The following is a 9,657-nucleotide window of genomic DNA, read 5'->3' as shown; positions in this document are numbered from 1 at the left end:
GACTTGCTAGAGCTCGCGTTGCTATAAATTTCGATCCGTACTGTATGTGGATTATTCCTGTCAGGATAAAAATTGCCAAAACATTGGTCAAAAAGGAAGGGGGTGTTGTGTTTCACCCTCCCACCTCCCATTTCTCATCACTAATTTACTTTGATAAAGTGAATAAAAGGATGGTGTTGGGCACGCTCATTTCCGGCTACTCAGGGCCATGGGTCGTCGTCCCTCTGACATTTCTAGACTCTCTTGGCTCCGCCAAGATCCTGCTCCGGCGGTCGACAAGTCTCAGACTCTCTTGGGTCTGCCAAGATCCTGCTCCGGCAGTTGACAAGTCTCTCGTGGATTCTTCTCCGGCAGTGTCCACCCTGCCGACCCTGAATCTCTCTCTCTGTAGCCTCTCACTCCGCTGGCCAGCACTCCCTCGTAGCGCACGTTGCTTTTTGTTGTAGTTTATATGTGTGTGTGTGTGTTTGTGTGTGTGTGCGTGTGCGTGCGTGTGTGCGTACATACCAGGCTAAAAATAGTGGCAGTCAATTCATCAGCCTTGCAAGCTGTTGAATGGTGTAATCCCAGCACAAGTTGCTATGTCTAACATAGCTGTTTGCTATCATCGCTTCCGCGATTGGCATGTCTCAGTCTGTGTGTGTGTGTTTTTGTTTGTGTGCATGCATTCATGCGTTGTGTGTGTGTGTGTGTGTGTGTGTGTGTGTGTGTGTGTGTGTGTGTGTGTGTGTCCCATATGGTGCAATGGTATGTGCAGCGATTTCCAGTCGATAGGTTGCGGGTTCGATTCCCGACGATTATGGTAACACACGTCTTTCTTCTCTTTCTTAGACTACTCCTGACTTTTCTTTCATTCTCCCGGGTGGTTACCAACAGCCAGTGCATGCCGGAGTATTTGGTGCGATGTGTGTGCGGAAAAATAGAAAAGACCAAAAAGTTGGGATTCACTGGCCAGAAAAAGCCACTTCATAGCTGTGTGGTGTAGACCAGGCTGGGTAGTGGTGGTCAGTTCTTCAGCCTTGCAAGCTGTTGAATGGTGCAATCCCAGCACAAGTTGCTATGGCGTCTGCTGTAGCATCGCTATCATCGCCTCTGGCGATGGGCGTTAAATGGTCAATGGGTTGTGTGTGTGTATGTGTGTGTATGTGTGTGTGTGTGTGTGTGTGTATGTGTGTGTGTATGTATGTGTGTGTATGTGTGTGTGTGTGTGTGTGTGTATGTGTGTGTGTATGTGTGTGTGTGTGTGTGTGTGTGTGTGTGTGTGTGTGTGTGTGTGTGTGTGTGTGTGTGTATGTGTGTATGTGTATGTGTTATACATCTGCTGCTGTTCTTTAGACTTGGTGTACGGTTGGCTCATCTCATAGTCTAGCTGACACAAATCAATCAGTGCTTTGAAAGAGAACATCTCCTCTCGCAGATAGAGACCATCTAGACCAGAGGTAAACCACAATGCAAATTTGGGTCTGCAGGTGAGGGGGCGCGCGCGCGCGCGCGCGAGCGTGTGTGTGTGTGTGTGTGTGTGTGTGTGTGTTTGTGTGTAGCATTATGGTGATAATGCAGATTAATGGGTGCACGCAGTTTTGTGTACCGCTCAAACTATGCTGCTATGTTTGATAGTGCTGTTGCTGTATGCTCATGCTTTGCTACTGTCTACGGTCGCGTGCACGGCACGTCACGGTGACCATGTGGGCCAAACAACATTGTGCATGCACGCATGGTACTCTAGATGACGTGACTCTCTACGTGTCGTTGAACGTGACATTCAATTTGTTGGCGATGTGCGACGTGGCATTCACCATTGAATTTATATGTGGCGCTCAACGTGGGCGTCATGCGACGTTCGCTCGACGTTTGCTTGATGTGACTTGCTAGAGCTCGCGTTGCTATAAATTTCGATCCGTACTGTATGTGGATTATTCCTGTCAGGATATAAATTGCCAAAACATTGGTCAAAAAGGAAGGGGGTGTTGTGTTTCACCCTCCCACCTCCCATTTCTCATCACTAATTTACTTTGATAAAGTGAATAAAAGGATGGTGTTGGGCACGCTCATTTCCGGCTACTCAGGGCCATGGGTCGTCGTCCCTCTGACATTTCTAGACTCTCTTGGCTCCGCCAAGATCCTGCTCCGGCGGTCGACAAGTCTCAGACTCTCTTGGGTCTGCCAAGATCCTGCTCCGGCAGTTGACAAGTCTCTCGTGGATTCTTCTCCGGCAGTGTCCACCCTGCCGACCCTGAATCTCTCTCTCTGTAGCCTCTCACTCCGCTGGCCAGCACTCCCTCGTAGCGCACGTTGCTTTTTGTTGTAGTTTATATGTGTGTGTGTGTGTTTGTGTGTGTGCGTGTGCGTGCGTGTGTGTGTACATACCAGGCTAAAAATAGTGGCAGTCAATTCATCAGCCTTGCAAGCTGTTGAATGGTGTAATCCCAGCACAAGTTGCTATGTCTAACATAGCTGTTTGCTATCATCGCTTCCGCGATTGGCATGTCTCAGTCTGTGTGTGTGTGTTTTTGTTTGTGTGCATGCATTCATGCGTTGTGTGTGTGTGTGTGTGTGTGTGTGTGTGTGTGTGTGTGTGTCCCATATGGTGCAATGGTATGTGCAGCGATTTCTAGTCGATAGGTTGCGGGTTCGATTCCCGACGATTATGGTAACACACGTCTTTCTTCTCTTTCTTAGACTACTCCTGACTTTTCTTTCATTCTCCCGGGTGGTTACCAACAGCCAGTGCATGCCGGAGTATTTGGTGCGATGTGTGTGCGGAAAAATAGAAAAGACCAAAAAGTTGGGATTCACTGGCCAGAAAAAGCCACTTCATAGCTGTGTGGTGTAGACCAGGCTGGGTAGTGGTGGTCAGTTCTTCAGCCTTGCAAGCTGTTGAATGGTGCAATCCCAGCACAAGTTGCTATGGCGTCTGCTGTAGCATCGCTATCATCGCCTCTGGCGATGGGCGTCAAATGGTCAATGGGTTGTGTGTGTGTATGTGTGTGTATGTGTGTGTGTGTGTGTGTGTATGTGTGTGTGTATGTGTGTGTGTGTGTGTGTGTGTGTGTGTGTGTGTGTGTGTGTGTGTGTGTGTGTGTGTGTGTGTATGTGTGTATGTGTATGTGTTATACATCTGCTGCTGTTCTTTAGACTTGGTGTACGGTTGGCTCATCTCATAGTCTAGCTGACACAAATCAATCAGTGCTTTGAAAGAGAACATCTCCTCTCGCAGATAGAGACCATCTAGACCAGAGGTAAACCACAATGCAAATTTGGGTCTGCAGGTGAGGGGGCGCGCGCGCGCGCGCGTGTGTGTGTGTGTGTGTGTGTGTGTGTGTGTGTGTTTGTGTGTAGCATTATGGTGATAATGCAGATTAATGGGTGCACGCAGTTTTGTGTACCGCTCAAACTATGCTGCTATATTTGATTGTGCTGTTGCTGTATTCTCATGATTTGCTACTGTCTACGGTCGCGTGCACTGCACGTCACAGTGACCATGTGGGCCAAACAACATTGTGCATGCACGCAAGGTACTCTAGGTCACGTGACACTCTACGTGTCATTGAATGTGACATTCAATGTGTTGGCGACGTGCGACGTGGCATTCACCATAGCATTTATATGTGGCGCTCGACGTGGGCGTCATGCAACGTTCGCTCGACGTTTGCTTGATGTGACTTGCTAGAGATCGCGTTGCTATAGATTTCGATCCGTACTGTATGTGGATTATTCTTGTCTGCTTGTTGTGTTTCACCCTCCCACCTCCCATTTCTCATCACTAATTTACTTTGATAAAGTGAATAAAAGGATGGTGTTGGGCACGCTCATTTCCGGCTACTCAGGGCCATGGGTCGTCGTCCCTCTGACCTTTCTAGACTCTCTTGGCTCTGCCAAGATCCTGCTCCGGCGGTCGACAAGTCTCAGACTCTCTTGGATCTGCCAAGATCCTGCTCCGGCAGTTGACAAGTCTCTCGTGGATTCTTCTCCGGCAGTGTCCACCCTGCCGACCCTGAATCTCTCTCTCTCTGTAGCCTCTCACTCCGCTTGCCAGCACTCCCTCGTAGCGCAAATTGCTTTTTGTTGTAGTTTATATGTGTGTGTGTGTGTGCGTGTGTGTGCGTGCGTGTGCGTGTGTGCGTACATACCAGGCTAAAAATAGTGGCAGTCAATTCATCAGCCTTGCAAGCTGTTGAATGGTGTAATCCCAGCACAAGTTGCTATGTCTAACATAGCTGTTTGCTATCATCGCTTCCGCGATTGGCATGTCTCAGTCTGTGTGTGTGTGTTTTTTTGTTTGTGTGCATGCATTCATGCGTTGTGTGTGTGTGTGTGTGTGTGTGTGTGTGTGTGTGTGTGTGTGTGTGTGTGTGTGTCCCATATGGTGCAATGGTATGTGCAGCGATTTCTAGTCAATAGGTTGCGGGTTCGATTCCCGACGATTATGGTAACACACGTCTTTCTTCTCTTTCTTAGACCACTCCTGACTTTTCTTTCATTCTCCTGGGTGGTTACCAACAGCCAGTGCATGCCGGAGTATTTGGTGCGATGTGTGTGCGGAAAAAAACGGAAAAGACCAAAAAGTTGGGATTCACTGGCCAGAAAAAGCCACTTCATAGCTGTGTGGTGTAGACCAGGATGGGTAGTGGTGGTCAATTCTTCAGCCTTGCAAGCTGTTGAATGGTGCAATCCCAGCACAAGTTGCTATGGCGTCTGCTGTAGCATCGCTATCCTCGCCTCTGGCGATGGGCGTCAAATGGTCGATGGGTTGTGTGTGTGTATGTGTGTGTATGTGTGTGTATGTGTGTGTATGTGTGTGTATGTGTGTGTGTGTGTGTATGTGTGTGTGTGTGTATGTGTGTGTGTGTATGTGTTATACATCTGCTGCTGTTCTTTAGACTTGGTGTACGGTTGGCTCATCTCATAGTCTAGCTGACACAAATCAATCAGTGCTTTGAAAGAGAACATCTCCTCTCGCAGATAGAGACCATCTAGACCAGAGGTAAGCCACAATGCAAATTTGGGTCTGCAGGTGAGGGCGCACGCGTGTGTGTGTGTGTGTGTGTGTGTGTGTGTGTGTGTGTGTGTGTGTGTGTGTGTGTGTGTGTGTGTGTGTGTGTGTAGCATTATGGTGATAATGCAGATTAATGGGTGCACGCAGTTTTGTGTACCGCTCAAACTATGCTGCTATATTTGATAGTGCTGTTGCTGTATACTCATGCTTTGCTACTGTCTACGGTCGCGTGCACTGCACGTCACAGTGACCATGTGGGCCAAACAACATTGTGCATGCACGCATGGTACTCTAGGTCACGTGACACTTTACGCGTCATTGAACGTGACATTCAATGTGTTGGCGACGTGCGACGTGGCATTCACCATGGCATTTATATGTGGCGCTCAATGTGGGCGTCATGCGACGTTTGCTCAACGTTTGCTCGACGTGACTTGCTAGAGATCGCGTTGCTATAGATTTCGATCCGTACTGTATGTGGATTATTCTTGTCTGCTTGTTGTGTTTCACCCTCCCACCTCCCATTTCTCATCACTAATTTACTTTGAAAAAGTGTATAAAAGGATGGAGTTGGGCACGCTCATTTCCGGCTACTCAGGGCCATGGGTCGTCGTCCCTCTGACATTTCTAGACTCTCTTGGCTCCGCCAAGATCCTGCTCCGGCAGTCAACAAGTCTTAGACTCTCTTGGCTCTGGCAAGATCCTGCTCCGGCAGTTGACAAGTCTCTCGTGGATTCTTCTCCGGCAGTGTCCACCCTTTACTTTGATAAAGGGAATAAAAAGGGTGTTGGCCACGCTCATTTCCGGTTACTCAGGGCCCTCAGTCGCCGTCCCTCGGACATATCTAGACTCTTTTGGGTCTGCCAAGATCCTGACTCTGAATCTCTCTGTGTGTAGCCTCTTACTCCGCTGGCCAGCACTGCCCTGTACCGCAAGTTTCTGTGTATTGTAGTTAATGTCTGGATGTGTGTGCATGTGTGTCCATATTCGTGTGTGTGTGTGTGCGCGTGTGTGTGCGCGTGTGTGTCTGTATGTGTGTGTGCAGGTGCGCGTACAGGTGTGCGTGTGTGCATGCGTACGTGCGTTTGTGTGTGTGTGTGTGGGGGGGGGGGGGGGGGTGAGTGCGTGCGTGCGTTTGTGTGTGTATGTGTGTTTGTTTGTGTACGTGCATGTGTGTGTGTGTGTGTTTGTATGTGTGTGTGTGTGTGTATGTGTGCGTTTGCGAGTGCGAGTACATGTGTGTGCGTGGATGCGTGTGTTTGTGTGTGTGTGTGTATGTGTGTGTGTGTGTATGTGTGTCTGTGTCTGTGTCTGTGTGTTTGTGTGTGACCCCTCTGCTGCTGTTCTTTAGGCTTGATGTTCGTTTGGCTCATGTCATAGTCTAGCTGACATAACCAGTGCTTTGAGAGCGAACATCTCCTCTCGCAGATAGAGTCCTCCTAAACCTGAGGTAAGCCACAATGCAAAATTTGGGTCTGCAGGTGTGTGTGTGTGTGTGTGTGTGTGTGTGTGTGTGTGTGTGTGTGTGTGTGTGTGTGTGTGTGTGTGTGTGTGTGTGTGTGTGTGTGTGTGTGTGTGTGTGTGTGTGTGCATGGGCATGTGACTGCTTCTGGCTAGATTATAACTCTCGTGTAATCAATGGTGCTAATGAAGCTTATACCAGAACCACTCTAATTTAGCCACCCATGCACACTAGTAGCACATATTACCTTCACTGGGGGCAGGGGTAACTGCAGCTGGATCCCGGGACGTATACTCTGATGCCGTCAATCCTTTTTTTGCACCTTGTCCTCGCCCACTTACTGATATGTGGTGAGCCCATAAGTGGGATGATTTCCAAGTTCAAAAAAATACGAATAGGCCTCCTTTAGGTGTGTGTGTAATGTCACATAGTTGCTGTGTGTGTGTGTGTGTGTGTGTGTGTGTGTGCGCACGTGCATGTGTGTGCCTGTGTATGTGTGTGCGCGTGTGTATGTGTGTGTATGTGTGTGTGTACATGCGTGTGTATGCACGCGTGCATGTGTGTGTTTGTGTGCGTGTGTATGTATGTTTCTTGTATATGTGTGTGTGTGTGTGTGTGTGTGTGTGTTTCTTGTATATGTGTGTGCTTCTTTTCTGCTCATTCCTGTACAGCTTGCCTGTGCAAATCGTCTCGTCTACCATTCCAAGCGATGTACATGGCTTCATTGCGAATTTTGCACCGTCTTTGCAAGTCACCATTACACTTACCGTGGTGTGAAAGAATGCTACGGTTGTAGACATCCAGTTGCAGCTCAAGCCAGAGAGCAGCCAGCATTCTGCTGGTGTATGTGAGCAACAGTTGCTGTTGGAATTGTCCATTGCAGAGAACAGCTTTCCTGACCTTCCATATGTCACGTGATCCAGTCCGTGCAGCCGCTAGACCTGTGTGGATGGATGCAGCAGCTGTCCTGCATTGTGACTATAGACCTTTGAGGGTATCATGGATATGGAGTCTGCTCCTGCAATATTGCCCGTGTACATGGTGATGGTCGCCTAGTAGCTAGCCCAGCAGATGTATCAGAACCAGCAGATACGGCAGCTGAGCTAGCCATAGCTACCACTGCAACAGACTCAGCAGGAAGAGCAGTTGCCATTGCAGCTAACACTGCAGCAGACACAGTGACAAGAGCAGTTGCCATGGCAGCAACCACTGACTGAAACAGACACAGCAGCAAGAACAGTGGCCATGGTAGCAACAAACACCGCATCTGCTGCACCAGACAGTGTCTGTATTCATTTGAAAACTAGTGGGCAGACTGCTCACAGCAGCAATGCCAAGCATCAGTAAGAGCGGCTCAGTCTTCAGCAGCAGTAAACAGCATGCAGTACACTTCACAAAGTGAGCACCTTAGCAAGAAAGATGTTGTTTTTCTTCTTCTTTTTTCCACACACCGAGCAGCAGTGGAAATGTTGCATCCCTGTTTGCACATGCCAATTGACTGGTTCGAAGTATGTGAGCCCATGGTATCCATCAAATCGCTGAAAACTTTTGGACATCTCTGCCTTTCTGTCATACTTTGGCGAAAGCTTCATTTTAGTTTCGACTCTCAGACCCAGATTCCGTCTGTTGGAGTGCGCATCCAAGACAGGCTATAGCTGATAGCCAGTTATTTGTAGAACGTCAGTACCGTCGTGCAATGTTATCGCATGAGCTGATTGTCAGGTAACTGATGGTAGTGCACACTATAACGTAACTTGTACAAGTAGTTCCTTGGTCCTTTTCTTACTTTAAATTATTTCCATATTATTCCGATAATTATTGGACTCAAGAGTGCTATGTTGCAGCTAGCCCATAACCATGACAGCGCTGACTTTTTCGGTCCAGTTTTCATATGGATTCGTACACATTTGGGTGGTTTTTCCTTCACAGAATTTTGACACTTCGTTCAACCTGTAGACTACGGCGAATTATGATCGCGAAATTGTGGAATCATGCTTCCATGGATGCTCGCACTATGCTCGCAAACACTTTATAATATAAACGATTTTGCCAGCATTATTTTTTATGCTTTGTAACTGATCCTTTGAAAGCTTTGGGATGCGGGGATATTTTATTCAGTGTGTTGGAATTGTACGTATGGAGCCTGGAAGTTCGGAGAATTGCGTTTGTAAGAATTATGTCGTGCTTTAGGAAAGCAGCCGCCAGGTGATGTGCTGCAGGCAGGCACTGCAGCCAGTCCCTTGTGTGAGCACTGGTTTGCACGAAACCCGGGCAAACATTACTGGTACAGGCAGTAGTGCAATACCAGGGTACAGCTCTGCTCAAGATGGCCAGTCACGTCAAAACTACATAATTCATTGTACTGTCTGTCTGCGTGTGGCTGAGGTTGTTGGTATGTCCGGTAGCTCTTGGTTCCCAGTAGGGCTCAAACAGTTAGTCCGATTAACCGGTTGCAGACCGGTTACGAAGCATTAACGGTTAACCGATAAAGATAACGTTTTCAGAGTAACTTTTCAGTCGATTTTCTAAGTATCAGGTCGTTGCAAAGTATGCACTTTCGCAGGCTGTCACAAGCGTACGCAATTTCTGAGCTGTCAACTCGGTCATATCTGGTCTCTTGGTGTGAGAGTATGTATGAATGAGCATGCAAGAGAATGTACATGTGTGCGCTGTACTGAATAGGGTACATTTTTTGAATGAGTATAGTCAAATATACGGTTAAAAAAGAGCCCGCATGATTGCCGTGGCTCATAGGTCCGACCGTTAGCTTAGCAGTTAACCGTTAGGGGTAAAACCGTGACCGTTTGAGCCCTAGTTCCCAGTACTCCGTAGCCGTGGCTGGTTGGTAAAGTAACTCCAATTTCACTTCATGGTACCAGTGCATCTAGTGTCTGCTTCTATCAAAGCAGCTTGATGTCTATTGGTTACCCCAGCAAGTGTAGGGTGTGCATAGGTAACTGTCTTGGCTGTTGTATGCCAATGTACTCCGTGTGGTGTAGACCAGGTGTGCATTGGTGGTCGATTCACATGGCTTTGCAGGTTGTGTGGATTGGCCAGTTATCTGGCGCTAGATCTGGCGGTAGTCTTGATCTGTCTCATTCAGATCTTGTCCGCTATCGTTGCTATAAGAGAAAACCTGTGGGTGCACATCTGGTGGTGCATTTGCAGATTTGTGTGCTTCTCTTGCGACGTGCGTATA

General features: G+C 48.0%; 2 long non-coding RNA genes across 2 annotated transcripts in view; both read left to right on the top strand.

Moving 5' to 3' along the window:
• Nucleotides 1-4,978, top strand: part of LOC135806961 (uncharacterized) — a 12,251-nt gene extending 7,273 nt beyond the window's left edge. Inside the window, exons 4-6 of the long non-coding RNA XR_010551377.1 lie at nt 1,336-1,439; nt 3,136-3,239; nt 4,881-4,978. This is a non-coding gene — a long non-coding RNA (uncharacterized LOC135806961). The remainder of the gene's footprint in view (nt 1-1,335; nt 1,440-3,135; nt 3,240-4,880) is intronic.
• Nucleotides 4,979-6,322: 1,344 nt separating this feature from the next.
• LOC135806960 (uncharacterized) lies at nt 6,323-8,607 on the top strand. The gene is made up of 2 exons (XR_010551376.1): nt 6,323-6,446; nt 7,130-8,607. It is a non-coding gene; the product is annotated as an uncharacterized LOC135806960 (long non-coding RNA).
• Nucleotides 8,608-9,657: the final 1,050 nt, after the last annotated feature.

The sequence above is a fragment of the Sycon ciliatum genome, chromosome 1, assembly GCF_964019385.1.
Source record: "Sycon ciliatum chromosome 1, ocSycCili1.1, whole genome shotgun sequence".
In the NCBI taxonomy this organism is placed as follows: Eukaryota; Metazoa; Porifera; class Calcarea; order Leucosolenida; family Sycettidae; genus Sycon; species Sycon ciliatum.
This window is presented reverse-complemented; position numbering and strand designations above follow the sequence as displayed.